Raw genomic sequence first — 22930 nt, 5'->3', positions numbered from 1 at the left:
GAAGCTCATTCAAGCTTCTCACTAGGGAATTTTTGATAGGTATGCTAATTAGTAAGACCTATAATGTTATACCAGATCTTTTGGGGGTGTGCGTTGTGGTGTGCATTTCAGCCCATTCCACCTGGACGTGGTGCACCTAAGAATCCTTAAAATAAATACCAAGGTAAAATCCCTTTTCCCCCTTCTAACTGCATTTGACTCTTAATTTTAAGACCAGGAAAAGGCATCAGCAAGGGTGGTCTTCAGTGATACAATTGAAATGTAAAAGTCACTGCCTGCAAAATTTCTCTGTCCTGTGGAGAATAATTCAAGTACTAACCTGCTTGGACCATCTCCAGTTCAGCTCCTCTACTGTTCTTGAAAGGGTAATAAATAAGGTTCATTAATAAAGTACAAGACAAACATGGCACTGATGGAAATAGTTAAACCCAAATTCCTTGCTGTGCCTGAAGTGCCCGTCATGCCTTAACATGTTCTGAAATTAAGCTGAATAACTTAATTTCTAGTTGTGGATTCTATGGATCCTCCTTGTATACTGCAAAAAGCCAAATCAGAAGATTAAAAAGAGCAGTGTCAATTGTTTGGGGAAGTCATTGTTTGTCCACATTTAGCAAGAGAGGGACACCATTTGGCAGCATGGGGTGCCACCGCCTTGGTTCGAGCTAATGATCACTGTGAATTGAGCTGTAAGGAGAGCTGCCCATTGACCAGCATTGATTGCTGTCCTCGACAGGTGCTAATGTTCAGAGGGCAGATCACAGCTGCTTGCACAGAGTTCCCATTATCCTTTGCTGGGTATTGATTCCCCCTGTGGGATGCTTCCTCCCTAACTGTGTTAATTTTCAGACCACGTATTTGCATTGGTCTGTGCTGAGAGGGGCAAGCAGAGGTACCTTGGCTATGTTTAATGACCTTCACGTTCTTCTGCTCCCCCCCTCTCTTACCAATCTCTCAAGTCTTTAGAGACCATGTCTGTTGGGATCCAAGTTTCCTTTAATTATGGTGCACATTAAGGGACAGGCTTTATGAAGAATAGCAGTACTGCTCTTGTAATTGCTTCAGGTGCACTCAAAAATTAATCAGAAAGTACACAATGGAGTTTTTGTCTTGGTGTGCTTTATTTTGAATCCTTTCTAAGTCTGAAGACTTGCTGCCTGTGTGTAGAGCTCACACAAGTATAACAAGGAAAGGAAGGGGAAGTAGTTCGTGAAGCCGCCAGGGCAGGGACTGCTGTGTCCCTTCAGCACTATTTTTGTGCTGCACACAATTAATTAGCTGATGGACCTCAGTTACCATCAAACCAGAATGGTATTATAATACATTCATTTTACATTGGAATAAATGTCTTTCAGGGTTGATTTTATGGATTTGTCTTTCTGTAGATGTCTGCACAGTGCTTAGAGCTGTGTTGGGATCTTGCCGAGTCTTCGTACTACATGAAACTGCTTATAAGAGTCATGCCTTAGCTCCCTACTTCAATAAGCCAAAGAAGTCTAATCTAGAATTTTTTCAGAGAAGGGAGTAATAGTGTATGACAGAAAAAATATTCATCCACTGAGGATTTTTCTTGTTTTGGCAAATATAACCACGTCAGTGCAAACGTTGTCTTCACATATGAAGAAACATTATTAATTTTATCTCTGTAATAGGGAAATGGAACAATTAATTTAGGTCCTCTGAACAAATTACACTTTTGCACAAATAAATAGACACCAGTTTCCAAGCCTTCCTTAAAGCATCTTTGTTTTCTGTGGTCTGCATAGAAAAGAGAGGGTACATCTGAACCTAGTTAGCCCTAGGGCTGAAATAGTTATGTTGTGGTGTTTCGGTGATCAATAACAACCAAAAGATGCATGTAATTATCTTCAGCTCCACAGTTTAAATGGCCAGGTAGTCATTTATAGCTGAATATCAGGGTGGGTCCAACACTTGGATTAAAACCTCTGTAACCATTCTGACAAAATTTGTGAGTTCCTTGTGGTGTCAACAAATGTAGCATTATTATAAAAGAAACTCTTCTTTGAGCTTCGGGGTACCAGAGTGGCTACTTCACCCTGGAAGCATGAAGTCTCAAAGACTGTATTCCACCATTAGGAATTTTCTTCTTTTTCTAGAACATGTTTCCCATACTCTATGTGCATGGCTTTGGAATGGTGTAGTCTACAGACATGAATTTTGGGTTACCCTTTTTAACTCTGTCAGGTTCACAGTCCACCTTACAAAAATGATGCATGTGTGGGTGGATTAAAAAAGCATTTGAAAATACACAAAATAATATATAATTGAAAAGAAAATAGTACGGGATTTCAGCAGCATCTGAAGAGCAGGGAGAGGATATGTTCCTCTTTTCATTTTTCTGCTGCTGAAGTTGCTTTACCTTAATGCACAAGGGTTTCTGCTCGTCTTGGTTTCCCAGGACTGCAATCGCTTCTGTGGTTGCTGGAGTGAGTAGCTTGTGCTGCAGTGCATGCAGGATTGAAAGAGATGGTTTAATCCTCGGTTGCAGCACATCAGCTCATTTAAGCAGCCGTAGTGATGCAAGTGTGGACAAGGGTACAAGTCATCTCATTAACTGATAACTGCTGTATGTTGGAGAGTGCAGACTTAAGCTACTCCTGAAATGAAAAAAGCCATCTGTTTAAGATCAGCTGGGACATCAAATTTAAAAAGTAAGAGGACAAAAAAGGAGAAAATCCCAGCCCAACAGAGAGCCTGAGTCTGCTCTTGCTAACGCTTGAATAACTCAAGAGAAATGAACAGAAATTAACACAGTGAAGGCAGTGTAACAGCAGTAAAAACAAGATCAGAATGTGTGCCCATAGGAGACATCATATGTGAACTTTGTACAAAGAAAATGAGTGGGAAGAGAAATGTTGGTAGGGAATGGGTAAAGACAAGGAATATTTATTATCTGCTTACTGCAATGCTTTTCTCCCTTCATGGAATGAGAAATGTGAAAATTTTTCCTATTATTTGTCATACTTTGAACAGTTGCTTCCCAATGTGTTCAAAAGGAAACATTTCAGTTTTCTTAACTGGGTTTGCTTTGTGGGACTGACTCCTCTCTACACAAGAAGAGTACAGATCTGGTACTGCTCATTTGGGACCCACAGAATTGCATTGATGTAAGGGAAGGGAAGTGGAGAAACTTAGGTTCTATGGCTGGAACAGAAACTCATGAGTTAAAAAATAATTATTGGGGGGAGGGGAATTAGAAAAGCAAAAAAATAAATTAGAGAGTTGAGAATTCAAAGAGGCAGGTGAAGCTGAGAGACAGAGCTTTATTGAAGGGGGTGGTGAGATAGTGCTCTGTGTAAGACAAGAGTTAGCTGAAAGAGAAAAAAATAATTAAATTCAAATAGAAAGCTAATTAAAAAAATAAGAGGGAGAAAAGAATACATTAAAAATGGAAAAAGGAAATAGAAGGAAATATGAAATAAGGAAATGCAAGTACTGAGAGGTAAGAGATGAAGAAAAATATCTTTATCTAAAGCAATTTTACAAAATAAAAAGCAGCAGCAATTTTATAAAAGTCTTTACCTTTGGATTGACAACCACCCTAAAAGATCTCTAAGAAAAGCAATTCAATTCAAATTTGATTCTACTTAATTAAGACACCAAAGTAGATTACTGAGTTGGGCAGCAATTCAATGCAGTTGTAGTAGAGTTGTCAATCAGTACAACTGCAATCCAAATTAGATACCAAAAAAAAAAAAAAAAACCCAAAAACCGCAAAAAGAAAAATAAAGAGCTTGATCTTATTTCTCATTGACTTCAATGGGACAGGAAGAAACCATTGTAAAGAAAAAACCCATTACTGGGAAAGAGAGAAAATGACAGAGGTTAAAGTCAAAGAGATGATTTGGGCTACAAACCATGATATGAAGATGGAAAGTGAGAGCTTCCTTCATACCCGGCCCTTGCTGGTTTCTGGTCTGTTCTGGTATGCTGTCTCTATTTCAAGTGGAAAGCTGAGGATGGGGCTGTGTTTTCATAAATTTATAAAATATCCTGAGTTGGAAGGGACTCACAAGGATCACTGAGTCCAACTCTTTATTCCACACAGGGAAACCTGAAAGTTAAATCAGGTGTCCAAGTGGATTGTTCAAATGCTGCTTGAATATCCAGTGGGCCTGGGGTGATGACCTATTCCCTGGGGAGTTTCTTTCAGTGCTAGATCTCCCTCTCAGGAAAGAACCTTTTCCTCATATCCAGTCCAAACTTCATCTGATGCAGCTTTAAGCCACTCCCTTGTGTTCTATTACCAGACACCAGGTAAAAGCGATCGGCATCTCCCTCTCTGCTCCCCACCTTGAGGTTGTTGCAGACAGCGATGTGGTCACCGCTCAGTCTCGTCTTTTCTAAGCTGAACAAACCTAGGATCCTCAGCCAATCCTCGTAAGTCATGTCCAACTGTCCTTTCTGTATCTTTGTTGCCCTCCTTTGGGCACTTACTAAAATTTTCATATCCTTGTGATATTGTGAAGTCCAAAACCACACACAGTACTCGAGGTGAGGCCTCAGCAATGATGAGTGTAATGGGACAATCACTTTAGATCAGTTAGCTACATCATCCTCGAGGCACTCCAAGTATATGGTTGGTCCTTTTGACTGCACATTGTTGACTCAAATTGAGTTTATCATCAATCAAAAGCCTCAGATCTCCTCCTGCAGGGCTGCACTCCAGCCTCTCATTCCCTAATCTAAATGTGCATCAATTTCTCTCTTCAAGGCAACCAGCATGGATGGGATAGTGAGGGAAAACAGGTCTTCCCTCAGCACACACAGGAAAGAGGTTTGACTATCACTGCTTTAGAGCAGTGATGCTGAGCGCAAAACTTCCTCTAGCTACTTCAAAGATGGTGCAGCTTACTCACCTCCCCTATTCCAAGAATTTCCTGAAGATACAATGTAATGCCTCAACATTAAAGGGACAAAGTCTTGCAAATTCTTGAACATGCAAGTTATTATCCATGGATTAAAATGGAAATAGTCACCTACAAAACATGTCATATACTGATGTTCCTACTGCTTGCAGCAGTAATGGGTCTGTAAAGCAGCCTCTAGCCAGGATGCTGCCTATGGCTCAGGCTGCTGGAGAAATTTGCCGTGTGCAGGTCATATCTTCTGTGTGTGCATCAGTTTAACACCAGGGAATAAAGTTGCTCTTTTTCTTCTTCACAAAGTTGTTGTGAGAATAAACCTGGGACATTTTAGGATGGAGTGATAAATGAAGCTATTCCATCTCGTGGCATAGCCACACAGTAAATGTCTCTATCTTTGTCCAGTATCTTTTGGAAAAATCTTGCTCTTGTGCAGATGGATATAACATGGGCCATGTCTTAAAACGTCCTGTTAGTCATTAGCTGCAGCTGCAGAGCTTTGGTCTTTGGCCCCTGCTAGCCCGGGGAAGCAGGGGCACCCTGTAATGCTCAGGTACAGAGGTGTGGGAGAGGCTGTGCTGCTCAGGGGCAGAGGTGTGGGAGAGGCCGTGCTGCTCAGGGGCAGAGGTATGGGAGAGGCCGTGCTGCTCAGGGGGAGGGGGGTCCAGGTGTAATTCAGGATGGTAAATAGCCCAATGAGTTTAACAGCACTGTTTAATGACATCGTTACCATACTACACAAACTCCCATTGAAATTAATGGTATTTCACATAATAAAGTACTGTGCAAATACTCAGTTATGTAGAACATTAATGTGTCTTTAAAAAGGTCATAAAACCAGAAAATCAATTTAGTTTCTGTAGTTATATTTGAAGTGGGGGCTCATAATAGAAACACCAGCACACCTAGAGATGGAAGTCCTCAGCTCTGGAGGCTTGTAGTCATTTGTTCCCTGTCACTTTAATCCAGTTAGAGATTTTGAAATAAGAATTCTTTCCTCTCTGTTTTCTTTTTTTTGCCTGTCAGACAGAGTTTCCCCTTGGGTTTCTCCAGTGCAACAGACAACATAAATCTATGTTTTTTTGTTTTCCTGTGTATATGCCTGACTTGCAAGTGATGCTAGCAATGAAGTATATTTTGCTGTTGACTGAATTGGAAAACACAAAATGAAACATTTGTTCTCATCCAAAACAACTTTTTTTTTTTTGTTCCCTCCACTAAACACAACACCAACTCTTTAGACTTCACAAATTTAAAAATGTTTTCCTAGAAATCACTATTGGCAAGTATGTGAGCGCACTATTTTACATTTCAAGTATACAGGGTGGCATGGATATATTTATTAATACTATCTCAGAGGTCTCAGTTCAGGTTTTCTTTTACTCCTTACTTACTAGCACAAGATAAATGTGATAAATCCTATATACATTTCTTTGCCTTTTCCTTATTCCCCTGGTACATCATTTAGGCTGGAAGCAGGTACTCTTGCTTCTGTTTAGATATTTCTCTTGCCGTTTTCTGAACAAGACAGTGTTTCCACATCTTGAGCTGATCCATTAGCTAAGTCAGATCCTCCCTATCACATGGGTGTACGTTTCTTTGTCCTATGAGTTTTTTGACCCTTCTCCTTCATTGCCTTTGTGTATGTCTCTCAAATCCTTTTGGGATTTTTTTTTTATTCCTCATTTCTCTTGACAGGCAATAAAAGCTGGTTCATCAGTCAATCTCTTCAGCCAAAATTGGTAAAAACATGGCTGTTTAGATTAGCATTTCCTCAGATTTCCTCATATTGTGAGAACTCATGAGCTGAATTCAAAGAAACATTTCAGAGCCCACCAATTTGCCGTGTAATTTCATCAGTGAACAGTTTGTCAGTTTTACTGGGGCAGAGTCACCAACTCTTCACAGGAGGCACCACCACAACATATTTCATGCCCTCATCTATGGAAGTTTTTTAACAGAAAACTGAGAACTATAGTCTCTATAATGAGAGAAGCTGATGTCAAAGGAAGTGGGACTTGCAGAATTATTATACAATTAGATATATGAAGACTGAGAGTGGGAATGTGTCATTTCTGTGACAGGGCACATATCCGTGATGCAACACGCCAGTCCCAGAAAGCTGGACTGTTGCACAAATCTGCCCTGTAGCCTTGTGAGACAATTAATTCCTGACACACATAACTGGAAGACAAATAGCAAGATCTGAAGAATTGCATAAGGTGCACTGAGTGCTCAGAAATGCTCCCAGCAGAGCAGGTAGTGATCCTCTGTGCTTTGTTTGAGTCTAAAGCTCTAGCACAGGACTATTGTATTACTCTATTTTCAGTTCTATAATCATCACCCCAGACAACCTAAATTTGCATAAAATCAAAGGCAGAGACAGGAAGGGTATTACAACAGAGAGGAAAAACAGGCTGTTGGGAATTGAGGAGAAGGGGGTTAATGCAGGAATTGAAACAGTCAATGGAGACTGAAAAATTGTTGAGGGAAGAAGCATCTAAGTTAAACTTTCCCTTGCATTACTTACAAATATAGGTACGTAAAGTTCACTGTTCCTATGGTATGGGTCTGAGGCTTTTTGTTTGTTTGGTTGTTTTTACTTTATTTTAATTTTATTTTATGAATAATCTGAAACATATATTTATGAAGATATATTTATTTTTTTAACCTGAGCTCAGCTGAGTAGGAGTCAGTACAACCAACCAGGATACTGCTAAGATTATTTGATATTCCCAAGGAATTTGGGAAATGCCATGCATCCAGGACCTCACCAAAGGTCTGAGGAAATGTGCTTGCATTCCAATTGTGATAACAGGGTTATGTAGTCTCCTTCAAAGTATATGATCAGTGTCTCCCAGGCCTGTATCCAGAACTCCAATCATAATTGTGCAACTAAAGAAAGACAACCTTATTCTACAGGAAAAATTTTCAGGTGTCCTTTGGCAGTGGTAAGAACTGGACTCTGGTTACTTTTAAATGAAACTGAGTGCTGGGAAATAGGGACATGAAGTTTCCTGTATCTTCTGGGAAGAACAAATTCTCTTGTTCTGCTGGAACATATTGATGCTCATTTTTAGCATCTTTGCCATATTAGACATTGGAATCTGAGTTGAACCTTGTAGTTCAAAGGAGTTTCCCATTTTTTATTACTGAACTTCAAGACAAAGGCTACTTTGTTCAGCACTTTTGATTTTTTAATGTTTTAGTTACATTTTGCATTCTTAATTCATTTCACATATAAAGCTCACCATAGGTTAACTTGGAGTTTCTCAGTTTTTTTCTGTTTTTCTCCTGGGATTCCATGACAACTGCTCTTTTATCAGTTAAATACTGCTAATTCAGATGCTCAGACTAGGATCAGTCACAAAATCTTCCACTGCTTTGCTTCTTTTTTTCTTTTCCACTTCAGATCCCAAACAAGTTTTACATACTTTCTTTCACTGAACATGCTACTTACTCCTGCAGTAAGTCTGCTCTTCCTGACTTCACTGAAAACTTTAAAAATTGTCAAGTGCATCAGGGCTTGGACTTGATCAAGTTAAGGTAACCTGGGTGTTCTTCTTCTCATTGGCACCTGGTGCTTTCCAAAAGCAAATGCACTGTTTAAAAGTCACTTGTTTTCAGGTTTCTGAGTGAGTTTCAGCTCTGTGGAAACTCTTAGTTTGGTGTTTTTCTTTCAGAGGATTTTGACTTCTTATTACGTCTATTGCCTTGCAGTAGTCAATAAAAGCTTTGGGCCTGGAATAATTTAAACTCTTATTCAGGCACAGGATAGTAAATCCTTCTGGTTAACAGAAGAAAAGCCACAAAGATATCCTTTTGCCTGGGTTTTCCAGTGTCTGGGGTAAAAAGTACAAAGTTACCAACACATTTGGTCTTGTAGGAATGAGAAAATTTTCCTGCCCATAAGGCTGGTAAAGGTTGGGAAGAAAACTCTGCACTCAGTAAAGGAAATTATAGCAATCTGCCTGAACTGTAGCCCTGTAGTGTTAGGTGGGAGTTCACGATCAGCATGCTCCCAGGTTCCAGCTAGCCCACCTATTTCATCTAGAGCTATGAGGAATGGAAGCAGTGATGGCTTTTAAAAGGAAAGAAGTGCTGGTAGAACTTACTCTCAAGGTTAAAAAATGTGCAAGTTCTTAGAATCCTTTAAACCAAGTTATAATCATGATAACACCATTCATCATAGCAATGCCTCCCCCTCCCCCCAATCAAACCAGCCCCTTTAAACACAACTCTTCCTGCTATATAAAGTTATTCAATGAAAGATTTTATTACTGCTGTCTGTACTATTTTTTTCAGGGAGCTACCATAATAGAAATCAACGCAGCAAAATCAGTAATAATCACACATGTTTCATATTGGTTCCCATGTGGAAAACATTTCAAAGGTGTCAGTGCCTGGAAAACCTGATGGTTTCATTGAATACCAGAATGAAACTCCTAGGCAAACCCTGAGGAGAGATTAACACTTGGAAGTATAAAATTCAGGTAGTAATGAGAAGCCAGGTGTTCACTGTCAAGGATTCCAAGTTTCCCTAATTATGGGCAAGTATCTGACTTTAACTGCCTCTCTCAGGTGAGCTAGTAATCCTTTGTTGACAAAGATTTATAAAGAGAAAAAAATAACAATAGGAAAAGAAAAGAAATATGCCTCTGTTTGCTGCTATGGAGAAAATATTACACAAGCAGCCCTATTTCTAACTAAATTAAGATGAGAGAGGGAGTTGGAAGTCATGTTGCACCCACAGTGATCATTCTGCAAATTGCAATATGGATCTAGAATTTCATGTTAATTACATTTTATTTGAAAAGTGCTGCACTACCCAGTATTTTCCAAAGCAGTGGAGGCTTGATTCTGCTCTCAATTATGTAGGTGTAAAGTGGAGTATCTCCAGTGAAGCTAATGAAGTTAGAGTAGTTTAACACTGAAATGAGGAAGATTACAATAAGGCCCTAGAGTCTGCAATATTGCTACTGCAGTTAATGATCATTACTGCAGAATGCTGTAGTCTGGTAATTATTTCGTTCATGCAGGTAGAAAAATACACAAAACTGGCACTGATTGTGTCTGTAAGAGAAATAGTCCAAAATTTTCCAACCTAATATTGTCTCTCCAAATTGCATTTCATATTCCTTTTTGTGTGCATTGTGGTTCTGTGCAGAGGGCAGTGTGTTTGGATTTTGAGTAGGCTGATTTAAAAGGCTGCATGGAAACTGAGTATCAAAGTAACAAAACTATGCCTTTTACTTCAGGCTGCTCTGACGTCTATAGCCATTATGTGGAAACCCCATTATTTTCGCTTCTTTTGGAGTGTCTTGATACACTTTAAAATACAACACCTTAGCCAGTCCTAGTTCAAACCGCTTTCCAAGTCTTGGTTTACCAACCTCAGTGTTAAATGCCACCCAGGCTTTCCTGAGCACCATGTGTGGGTGTGTTCAGGGCAAAAAGTGGACCCAAATTTTTGCTCCTGGAATATTGAGTGGAGCAGGCCACAGTGAGACTTTGTGCTGATAGCCCAGGGCAACAGTGGGTATGTTGGGTTCATCTCTGCCTAGGCAGCTGAGGACACAGAAGCTACACCTAACCTGGGTTAGCAGTGTATGCTCAAGCATTGATATGTGATTTTCCACACATAAACTGCCAGCAAGGTCCCTGTAATGGATTTAACCAGCACATAGCTAGAGATGGATGGAACAGAACATGTAACAAGAATTATCCCTAAAAAGCAGTCAGGATATGGCCATCCTGTTCAGGTATTGACTATGTTAGAATGAGGGCTGGGCCACGCCTAAGGAAAGAACTCTAGTCTGAAAAAGATCTCCAGTTTGCTCATATGTGCAGAGCTGTAGCATAACACAGATGCAGCTGGAGTAGAGAAAGGACATTACCAATGCATTTTACTTTTTCCTTGGAGCCCTGTAGAGCAAAACTCAGGTGCAAGCCTGGTAGCCCTGGGGTAACCCAGTGGCTACCATTGAAGAGCTAAGATCTCAAATTTTATGCTTTAGGGCAAAAGGATGCTCCACATGGACAGGTCTGGATGCTCTGTACCTGGTGATAGCATCCAGCTGGCCCATTGTCTGAGCAACTCTGAGCCACCAGCCCAAATGTGTTACCTAGAGAGGTCCTGGCATTAGGGGAGCAAGGGTGCAGATGAAAGAATTGATGTGAGTTAAGGGTCTCAGGATATGGACTTTTTCCTGTTCCTGGGACTGACCAGGTGAGATACAAGTTCATGCAGCCTTGGAGTAAGCAGTGTGAATGTAAAAAACTGGATTAAGGCACCTATCATTTTAAATCATACTTCAACACAGTCTAAGCTATATCCACTGCCAACCTCTTTGTTAGTCTAACTAACAAAGTCTAGCTAATCTGGATTATTTATTACCCATATATTAATATATTTATTTTTAAGAGGGCTATTTTTTGTGAGTGATTTCTTAAAAACTCCCACGCTAACCTGTTTTCTCCAGCCAGGTACACAACCTTAGCATCAATATTTATAATGAATTTTGAGCATATGACAACATATCAATGACAAGAGGAGAACAGATAATTTGAAAAGATGTTATTAAAAGATTACTATCTTCAGATAATCTGTTTTCAGCAATAGTGCAGTCCAGGTGTAGCAGATTTCATAATAATGCTGACATCCACTACATTTGGAAGGGAAGTTTTTGAAGGTATAAGAAGTGAAAAGGCCCCCTGATCAATTTGGCTGGGAGAAGGAAGGCTGCTTTATGTGTCTTTTAGGTTCCTGGAGATTTCCCACCTTCGTACTTTACACTGGGGATGGCAAGTCCAGAAATTGTTCTGTAGCTGTGCTTTGACAGGCGCACTTCTGCCATTCTGTGTTTGGAGGTGTTGAAATGCTGCTGACTTGTTTGTCACAATATTATTCCTAATGCCTTTTAAAAATTACTGTGTGTTGTCTGCTCTTTCTTCTCTCTCAAGTGATGGTGAATTAGAGGGGAAGCATGGAAATGAGGTGGAATTGCCTTTGCAAACATCTTTGTTAGGAGGCAGGCAGGGACTGTGACGGTTTTACATCACAAGGCTTGCTCCTTTTTATTTGCCTTTCTCTGAATGTAAATGTACTACTTCACCTCTCCCCAAAGAGAAAGACAACACAAAATCTCATCAGGCAAAGGGTTATGAATCTCTTCTCATTAGGCACTCAAGTACCTGAGAACTGAATTCTGAGAGGCTCCTCCTGAAAGGGTAGCCAGCTTTATCTGTGAGATAAAATGCAACTTTTCTTCAGGAAGGACATCACAGTTCATCTCAGAAGCACAAGCTGGAAGAGGCATAATGCACATGTTCATCATGTAATCTCTCTCCTAGGATGCACAACTTGAAAAAAGTTCGTATGTCACTGCAATATGTCCCCTTGTCTATCTTCCAGACAGACTGCATGTATCATGTTGATAAATTGGGCAATGCACAGGGCCAGTTCCCTCCTACTGAGGTGAGTGGGAACTGCATGGTGCCTGATACCAAAGCTAGGGAGTTATTCAGATTGACCAGCATAGCTGAGTGCATGCCAGGCTTGCTTTATTTTTGTTGACAGATCTCTTGGGGAGTTAAGGAGCTGAGGGGTGATTGAGTTTCCACAGGAGAAGAAAGGCAGGTAGTACCACTTGCTCCGTAGCACCCCATGTACCACACACACGGGCGGCATTGGCAATTTGGGGAGCAGCTCAACTGGAGGTGCAAGAGGCTCCAGGTTCAGGGAAAACACAATCTCCCTTGTCCTGCTGGAGCTATTGCTTAGGGTTTATCCTTTTTAGTATTTGTCCTGGAGGGTTGCTTAAGGCATGACTGTGACATAAACAATTATTAATAATGATTCAGCAACTATATTACCCTGTGTAGAAGAAAACAAAACCAAATAAGGCTAATCTCTTGCAATACTACTTGCAGTTTCTTACAGGGACTGTTATTTATCTTCCAGCCATAAAGTAATTAAATCTTACTGCTTTCCAGTTGTGAAGGAGCTGAACTCTGAGGATTCGATCCTCACATGGCTTATATCTTTGGGGCTCTGGGTAAAATATTAAGATAATATTTTACTAAAAAGACTTTTATTTTTATTGTTTGTTTGAATACTTAAACAAAACCGTTTTGAAGCCGGTTCAGTGTTAGTGCAGTGAACAGCATCCATACACCTGGACTCCGCTGCACTTGTTCCTCACATTTGTGGAGTGAAACAGGGACCGTTTTATTCAGTGGAATCCTATACTTAACAGCAAGCAGTGTGTCCAAGCAGCTGTTGACCAGTGCACATCTCTTTGTATCCATGTCTGTCATCTCTCAGGGCTCACAGTGAGACGACCTCCTGCGCAGTTTCCTGCTAGGAGCTTCTCTCCCAGCACTTGATGTTTGCTCCAGGAGCAATCCCTTTCCATAATGCAGGCACAATACTGCCTTGTGATATATGAATGATTTGCTCCTTCACTGATGGATATTGTGCTGTAATGGATAGAGGTGTAATGTAATGAATGCTGCCAATCAGTGGGCTCTGCAAGACTGTCTGGGACAGAATCCCTCCTTTTTGGGATTCCTTTCTGGGAATGTGAGGGAGAGTAAGTCTGGATGGGTATGGGTGGAGAGTTATAGGGGTTGCTTGACTATGTCTCTTTTGTCCCTGACAGTGCTCTAGTACCACTGACATACCTCTAACTCCAAAAACTTCCCTAGTGTCTGGCTAACAGACACATTTAATTTTGCTTCAGTTCTATCAGAAAACAAGAAGGAGTTAACCCAAATACTGTCATCATTATCATAAATACAACCTGGAGAAGGAAGCAGCTAAGTCACTAATTCCTTCTGAATTCAGCCTGGTGATGCAGAGAGAAAAGAGTGTGTGGCCAAGAATAAAAACTCTGTGTATATCAAAACACACATGAAAAAATTATCTCAAGAATGGGAGATGCTGAACAAAAAGAGAAAAAACCCAAGAGAATAGAAGCAAAGATAATAAACAACCACAGACAGACTCAGATGCTCTCTCTCCCATTAGAGATGACTTTACCAACGTCTATTATCTCACTGCAAAGGTACGTAGGCAGGTGTGACTCAGCATCAGACCAAATGCAGCCTGCTGTTTTATGTATATTAAAATAGAGAAGTGAATAACTGTATATTGTACCTGAATTAGTAATTGCAAGGGACTGATTCCAAAAGGTCCTAGGGATTTAGCCATGGAAATCCCACTGATCTGCAGTAGTGCCTATGCACCTACATTCCTCAGGCGCTTTAGAAAATCTGTCTGTATGTACTGGGCTCCAGGGAAAAGTCCACTGCTATTATTATGATTTTAATACCTTGTAATGTACTCAATTTTATACAAATTTACACAGTAGTATTTGTCAGGTCATGCTTGTTGCCACTGAAGTGGAAAGCTCAAATTGGTGTGAATTACTGAAACTTAACATCGTACTTTGAATTATGACTCTTTATATTTACATGAGAGTGTCCTTTGAGTCACATCTGGGTTTTGTGCTGTTTACAAACTGCTCTAAAAAGCTGAGCTGAGAATATACGCAGTTAGTTCAGTATGTCAAACAGAGGAATAGAATTTAGCTCTGTTCTTAAACCATGATTATTTATGTAGCAGGCATGATGGCCAACAAAAAGAATGAAAGCTGACGTGCATGAAAATAACCAGTCTGCTCATACATGAGATATGCTTGCAGTGGTCCCAGCAGGAGCTTGAAGAGGACTGCGTAAATTGTGAAACAAAGGGTGTATAGTTAATGCACACCAGAGATGACCACTTGTGGGGCTACTTAATGCTACAAATCCCACATGGTGATGAGGCTGTGAAAGAGCAGAAATCACAGACTGGGTAAGGTTGGAAGGGACCACAGTGGGGCATAAGGTCCAATCTCCCTGCTTAAGCAGGATCATCCTGGAGCACATGGCACAGGATTGTGTCCAGATAGCTCTTGAATATGTACAGTGAGGGACACTCCACAACCCCTCCAGGCAACCTGTTCTGGTGCATGGTCCCTTGCATAAGAGTTCTTCCTCATATTGAGTTGGAACCTCCTGTGCATCAGTTTCTGCCCACTGCCTCTTGTCCTATTGCCCAGCACCAGTGAGCAGAGCCTGGCTTCAACCTTTTGGCACCCTCCCTTCAGAGACTTAAAGACATTGATGAGATCCACTCTCAGACACCTCTTCTCGAGTCTACACAGGCCCAACTCTCTCAGCCTTTCCTTGTAAGAGAGATGCTCCAGTCCTGTAATCATCTTCGTAGCCTCTGCTGGACCTGCTTCAGGAGCTCCATGTCTCTCTTGCACTGAGGAGCCCAGAACTGGACACAGAACTCCAGATGTGCCTCACTAGAGCTGAATAGAGGGGCAGGATCACCTCCTTCCACCTACTGGCAATGCTCTGCCTAATAGAGCCCTGGAGAAAGAAAGAAAGAAAGATCTCAGAAAGCTACAGGAGCACGTGTGCCATGCTCTGGGAGCACATGGCTGTTGGTACTGGGTGTGGGCTGGTGCATCAAGTTATCAGTTTAACCCTAAAATGCAAACTAAGTACAAGAAGACATGTAGCTGTATAGATTATGCATGCCCAAAGACAAATTAACAGAAGATTACATTTAAAACAACTTACAGCTGGGAAATGAGGTAATCAGAAGTGTGAATGCATTAGTACTGTGAGAGCCACAGGCCTTGATCTGATGCCTGCAGACATATCCATTGGCATATGTGCTATGAAAACTATTACTTGATCACATATAATGGTTTTTCAAAGGGTGCCTACATTGGTTGTAGGCATGGACATATACTGCTGGATGAGACAGATGATCAATAATTAGTTTTAACCATTTTTTCTTAAGAAATGAGTATTTTGTTATTTTCTGCTGGCCAGTCCTCTCTCTAATGACTTTAAATCTATTAGACCATCTAATCTAAACTTGATGTGGGGAAGGAGGAGATAGTGAAACAGCTATCAAGAATCTGTCTGTCCATATATATTTCCTTTCCACGGGACTCCTGGTTTGATATATGCGTGTTGCAGGATCCCCACTGCAACATACACAGGCCCAACTCTCTCAGCCTTTCCTTGTAAGAGAGATGCTCCAGTCCTGTAATCATCTTCGTAGCCTCTGCTGGACCTGCTTCAGGAGCTCCATGTCTCTCTTGCACTGAGGAGCCCAGAACTGGACACAGAACTCCAGATGTGCCTCACTAGAGCTGAATAGAGGGGCAGGATCACTTCCTTCCACCTACTGGCAATGCTCTGCCTAATAGAGCCCTGGAGAAAGAAAGAAAGAAAGATCTCAGAAAGCTACAGGAGCACGTGTGCCATGCTCTGGGAGCACATGGCTGTTGGTACTGGGTGTGGGCTGGTGCATCAAGTTATCAGTTTAACCCTAAAATGCAAACTAAGTACAAGAAGACATGTAGCTGTATAGATTATGCATGCCCAAAGACAAATTAACAGAAGATTACATTTAAAACAACTTACAGCTGGGAAATGAGGTAATCAGAAGTGTGAATGCATTAGTACTGTGAGAGCCACAGGCCTTGATCTGATGCCTGCAGACATATCCATTGGCATATGTGCTATGAAAACTATTACTTGATCACATATAATGGTTTTTCAAAGGGTGCCTACATTGGTTGTAGGCATGGACATATACTGCTGGATGAGACAGATGATCAATAATTAGTTTTAACCATTTTTTCTTAAGAAATGAGTATTTTGTTATTTTCTGCTGGCCAGTCCTCTCTCTAATGACTTTAAATCTATTAGACCATCTAATCTAAACTTGATGTGGGGAAGGAGGAGATAGTGTGTGTCCTCAGAACCTTGATAGGTTGGCTCAATCAGCATATTAGGCATCAGAGAATCGCTCACTCAAAATGAAGCAGGTTCAGTTAACACTGCATTTCACAGTCTATTTGTCACTCTTAGTGCTCCTCATATGCAGTCCTAGCAGCAGGCATGCACCAGATAAGGAATTTTCACAGTGCCATGAATTTTCTTTTGGCAACTTCTGGTCTTATCAACCAAATACCTTGCAAATACAAAATAAGTTTTACAATGATAAAGGGAAAGATAAGTGTTGTTATCTATATGCTATGGAAAAGGATCTAAATATACAGTGCCACCAATTTTGTGTGCTTCTATAATAATTTGTGTAAAATGGGACACAACTAGATTTTTCTGATGTTCCAAGTACTGAACATTCTCAGAGAGAGCTGAAACAGGTCAGAACCACTGACAGGGCCATCCATCCTGTGACCTTGGGAAGGCAGATCTCTTAGTGCTGCTCTTTTGCACTGTTGTGTTGTATGAGTGCGTCTCTGCTAGAATATGTATTGTTTTGTGTGACTTGTTATATTTGTCTCTACATAATACAGTGGACTCAGGTGAGGCTGGAAACTGAAGAAATTTGGAATAAATTACTGCTTTTTCAAGACAGAGTGTAAGTTGTGGAAAGGTGAGAATCTTGGCACTGAGAGTGTGAAGAATATCTTACTCCACTTAATAACAAGCTACTATGAGAAGCAGTTTGTCCGCTGTCTGTATCTGACAGTGTCTCTTGCTCTCTCTTGCATCCACCTTTCTCTAGCTCACATTTCTGAAGTCCTGCAAACTCTTCAGTTTTCCAAGATCCATCTCACAATGCCAAGGAAGGCTGATGGAGTAAAGCAAAACTTTTTTTCTTTAACACCTACATTTCTCTTACTGTCTTCTCATTTTCCCTTTTCCCCATGGGAAAGAATCTATGCGATGAATATTTCTCAGACATCTCTCATGGTCCTGTCTAAGGGAGACAGGAAAAAGGAATAAAACAGACAAAACATGAAAACTTTTGCAAAGATGAAACCAAGAGGGTATTTGGTACAATAAAAATGCAGCAGGATGAACAGAAGGATCACTATGGAACAACTTGCTGGTATGGCCATCTCCTTGATGTTGGAGGTTATCAATTTATGGAAGTTTTTATGGGATCAGAATACTAAATATTTCTCATATTTTGGGCTACTTCTATTAAACTGTCAGCTCAAAATTGTCAGGGTTTATGAAATAATTTCTAATTGGTCTAATTTCTTTATATATACCATAGTGTCATCTATAAAATCTACTAAAATCTACAAAATATATAAAGTCTTGGTTTGAACAGGCAATTGGAAGGTGCATTTTAAAGCTTATCTGTCCTGTTCCTTATACAGGAAACCTTCTGGTATATTGTTCTTTTCATTACTTATATAACATTCCACCACATATAGACTCAAACCAGCAAGTTCATATAAAGAGTAACTCTATATAAACTGTGAGAAAATGAGACAGGAGACTGCAAAGGTTTTGTTAATACGGTGATGAAACCAAAAGTTTTCTTATAAAGCTGATACTAAATTATTTTGGGTTTTAGATGTACATAATATTATGCGGTCAGAATGAAGGTGCCTTATCCCATATTGCACTGTTATTGACATAAATAAAATTTATGTGCAATATTTTATTTCATTTCATAAAATTAATCCAAGAGCAAAACTGCATAATCTTGTGTGGCAACATAACTTTGTATTCATGGCTGATTTTTTCCCCCTTAACACAGAAAAATAATGTGGGTTGATGCAGTGTCCTGACACAATAGGGGCTAATGAATAGAGCTTGCTGTGCTCAAGAGACTGCAGTTCAATTACTAGCGGTGCCAATCAAGTCAGAAATATTAACCATGGTAACAGCAGTTTTGAGTTACATGGAATGGGGCCGTGGCTTCTTGGGGAAGATTGCCTCTTGGGAGGGAAGGGGGTGCTCACAGCAAGAGTTGCAGAAGGTCAGAGCTGCTTCTTTATGGCAAAGGAGAGCAAGACAGCTCATGCCACAGGAAGGTTTCTGCTGTTTTTGTACCTTTTCATAGCAAGTGCACCTGAGAGTTCATAATACATAAGTGCGACTAACTGTGTGATCCACACATAACCTATAGAATTGGATTTCTTATGTATAAGTGTACAACAGTTAGTTAATCATGTGAAAGATAAATTATAAATCAGATTAGGTCCTAAGCTGGAGTAAAATGTTGCTGAAGTCAGTGTGACTGGGCTGAATTACACCAATCGATTCTGTAGCTTTTTATGAGGATTTACTTAATATAGTGCATTTGTTCTGCTGGCTGGTGATCAGAGTGAAGATCCCTTGATGGGATACAATGGCAGTGTTATGTATTAGTAGCATGAACAGGAAGCAGCTGGCATCCTGTTCAGAAAACAATCTCGGTTTTTATTGCAGAGAACAATATTGAAAAACAGTGTGTGTGTGATGGGCCTAATCCTTTAAAAATGTGTGAGTTTGGATACTATCCCTTTTAATTGACTAGTCACTTCTGGACTAAATCTAGATTCGTCTCTTTTCACAGAAAGCTCTTCTGCTGTTTGTCCTTTGGAATACAGAGAAAACCAGCTAGAGCCCCAAAATGGCTTTTTGCACCTGCCCGCTGCCTCTCCCTCTCTTCCAGCTGGTGAGTATGCTCAGTTGTGGAGTGCTTTTCCCCTTCTCTTATTCATGAAGAGATGGCACATCTCTTTGGTCAGCATCACTGAAACATTTTCTATTCTTTGTCTTGGATGCCATTAAAAAAGCCAGCTGTTAAGGATGGTTACTGTGTTGTTGGAGCTTAGCTTCATTGCTAACTGAAACTTCTGTAAAAATTTAGGATGGGTTTCTTAAGAATTGAAGAGTAATAGCAGCCTATAGATGAATTTGAATCTGACTGCAAAGCGGTGAAAATAGTATTTGATACCTTTTCTGAAGATTTTGGAACATGCAGTAACTATCATGATATCTCTGTAGGGCAAACAGGTGTTGTACGTGGACAGGGCAGCTGGATTATAGAGGTTTCTCTTGTATAGTTGAGGCATCTGAAATGGAGTCATGCCAGCTCAGTCTCATCACTACAGGCCCCTCTTTTAGTCAAACACTGCAATCTGGAGGGATGTTTCACCTCAACCATCTTAAAGCCTATCCCAGGTTAAGAGGAAGAAATGTCTCCAGAAATGGATCTTAGCGACAATTTGTCAATGCACGTTTAGGTTCTAAAGCCAGGTGACCTGAAGTGGCTTGATGAATGTGTCTGATAAGGTAGGAAAACTAGCAGTAAAAGAAGTGAGGGCAGGCAAGGCTTTGTAGTAACTGAGTCTGTGTTCCAGTTGACAGGAATTGAATTTTAATCCCACTTTTAACCTACTGTCTATTTGACCTGAGACGGTAATTTCCATCATTATCTCCTTTTTACCTCTCTTCTTCCTCCATGCTCAGTCTACCTTGAGTATTGATCCTTATTCAGTGTGGGAGACATTCCCTCTTTTCTCCTAGTAAAGACTGAATCCTGGTGTCTTACTCATAGTAGAAAATATGAGCCATCTGGTAAAAATGCTCTTAAGTCATTACTGTTTCAATTGCATTAATGACTTTATCAGTGGAAGAGGATGAGAAGCCACTTTCATGTTTCTTAGAGCAAGGCCCTAACCACTGGGCTAAACTGTGATTTACTCACTGGGTTGATAAATAACAAATTAATGTGAGACATCACCAAAACCAGATTGAGGATGTTAGTGTTTAGGTTGATTGGCAGTCTCTTTTTAAGACATTTGCTTGAAAAAATGAAAGATTTTAACAAAATATTCAGGTCATGTTATGACTGGTTCAGAACAGTCCCTGAGGCTAAGGTAGTCTACAGGCTCAGTAGCCATTAGGCTACTGTGCTATTTTCTTGTCAACTCAAGGAATATTAAAATAACAGTAGAGAGTGCCTGAATAGTCTAAATGCCTAGTTCAATGTCTAGGACCTTCTCTTTGGAGAAAAGTGGTTTGGGTTAAAACTGTGTTTAGTGAAGGACAGAATGGAACCAGTCTCTTGTGTCTGGGTAGAGGTGTAATAACTGGAAGAGACTAAGTAAGGAGAGCCATAGATAGCAACATTATCAGCATCTAGCTCTCAAACCCTTATTGCACTCGTTCACTGCAAATCCAGAAATAATTTCAGGATTCTCAAAATTATACTTTTTGGCAAATGCTGTGTGTTATTTCACCTGATCTTGATTTGTCGTATAATCAGCCCACAGCACCTATCGAGTTTCTAGAAATGACTGCTTTAGTAGGCAATATGTGAAAATACAGGAAACAAAAATTTGGAAACTATGCACCCTAAATTGCATCCTTGGCTCTGTTGGCTTCAGTGGAACATTCTGAATTATCTAAGATCTTCATTCCTTTAATTTCTATTTTTCTTCTTCTCTAATGAATCTTTATCAAATAATCTCAACCATTTTGGCAGTATTCTCCACAGTAAAAGTTGTTAATTAGCAAATTAAAAGACACCATCTTAATTTTTTATTTTTTTCCTCAAAAAAATGCAGTTAAAATTTTCTGGTTCTTTGGAGCCCTTCCCCCTCACCTGAGTGGAAGTGTAGGAAAGGAAATCTGTTTAATCTTCACTCTCATACTCTCTTGATTCACCAGGTGGCCCTTGGGAATTTAAGGGAAAACAGTTCAGCTTGGCAAATAAAATTACAAACTAAGTTTAATGCAATGTTTTAGGACAAATGAGGCTCCATTGTTATTGTCCCTCACTATTGCCTCCCCTCAGCTTCTGTCTGACATATGAAGAAAAGGGCTAGCAAAGTGTTTATGCTAGAATATGGATTTAATAACAGGGTAACTTTTATTTCTGACCTTATAGCTAAATTTAGTTGAATGATATTCAGGGCAGATCTACTATCAACAGTATATCCTTTTGTATTCAGGGCAGATCTACTATCAACAGTATATCCTTTTGTATTAACAATATCACACTCACTATAAGGAAAGAAAATATCTCCATAACAAGGAAAAAGTCCCAACAGGCCAACCAACCAAATAAAAATTGAGGGCCTTGAGTCTCGTGTAAGCCTCATAAATTGTTTTTCATGTATTTTGTTTTTTCTTATTTAGAAAGGTTAGGACAATAGTTTCCCTTCAGAAAATGTTTGCTGTCAAATAATATGAGATACTCAGTTATTTCCTTGTCTGAAACCACAATTCATGGCGTCCAATATGATTTTGCTTGTCCTTTTAAATGATTGCAGGTTACAAGCTATCAATAGTGCACTTCCTTGTAAAAGACAGTTTAGCTTCAGTATCAGGTTTATCACTGTCTTGTGTCTGAATAGTCACTGGCAATAGTCAGGCCAGAATGACAGCAATGCTATGCTTGGTTGAAATATGCAGGATGTTCCCACGTATGGAGCTAAGTTATTCTTTTAACAGGTGAAAGTGAATTCTGTGGTATAAACAAAAAAACCCATGAGCTTCACAGAGGTGATACACCATAAGCTCAGAGGCTGGTGAGCCTGGCTCTCAGCTGGCATAAAAATGAAAGAATTACTGTCTCAAATCAGCATAAAGAGCTGAAGTGAGGCAGAGGCAGATTAGAAGAGTGTGGAAATGGGAATTGCCTTACTGCTGTGACAGTAATTTACCTGCACTGCAGCTAACTTACAAAAACAGGATGTCAGCACCCCATGTGAATGAAGATGCTCATCTCTACAAGGGCAAAGCACAGTGTCTACTTGAGGCAGGAGTGGGAAAAACTATGAGCTGCCTATATCTTACCACATGACTTTCAGCTGAAATGCTTTCTGCTCCAGAAGAAGCTCCTTGGTGTAGAAGACTTTTATTTTCTTGTGTCTCTATCTGAGTGGTTGTTGAGGTGACAGACTTTATGTCCAGTCTACTACAGAGGAACTGGGAACAAAAGAGTTGACACTGTAGCCCAGAGGAGGAAAACTCTGTAGAGGACAAAGAACAGTCAATACATATCAGCAATTTGAAGAAGAAGATACCAAATAATTCCATTGCCAAGGTAATCATATACATTAACACAAGTTTCAACACCATAGTCTTTCCTATTTAATAGCTAAGAATGGAATAGAAGATATAAAAGGTAGCAAATTAGATAATGGAGGGTAGATCTCAGTGCAAAGAATAAGTACAATCATCTGTGTGCACGAAAATCTTTCTGAAGCAGA

At 40.1% G+C, this 22930-nt stretch overlaps 1 long non-coding RNA gene across 1 annotated transcript in view; it reads left to right on the top strand.

Moving 5' to 3' along the window:
• LOC108449281 overlaps nucleotides 1-22930 on the top strand; it is a 181453-nt gene that overhangs the window by 154891 nt on the left and 3632 nt on the right. Inside the window, exons 12-13 of the long non-coding RNA XR_001865430.1 lie at nucleotides 19282-19383; nucleotides 21668-22764. This is a non-coding gene — a long non-coding RNA (uncharacterized LOC108449281). The remainder of the gene's footprint in view (nucleotides 1-19281; nucleotides 19384-21667; nucleotides 22765-22930) is intronic.

This window comes from Corvus brachyrhynchos, unplaced genomic scaffold (assembly GCF_000691975.1).
Source record: "Corvus brachyrhynchos isolate BGI_N302 unplaced genomic scaffold, ASM69197v1 scaffold116, whole genome shotgun sequence".
NCBI lineage: Eukaryota > Metazoa > Chordata > Aves > Passeriformes > Corvidae > Corvus > Corvus brachyrhynchos.
The sequence above is the reverse complement of the archived record's forward strand: the minus strand, read 5'-3'. Positions and strand labels throughout refer to the sequence as shown.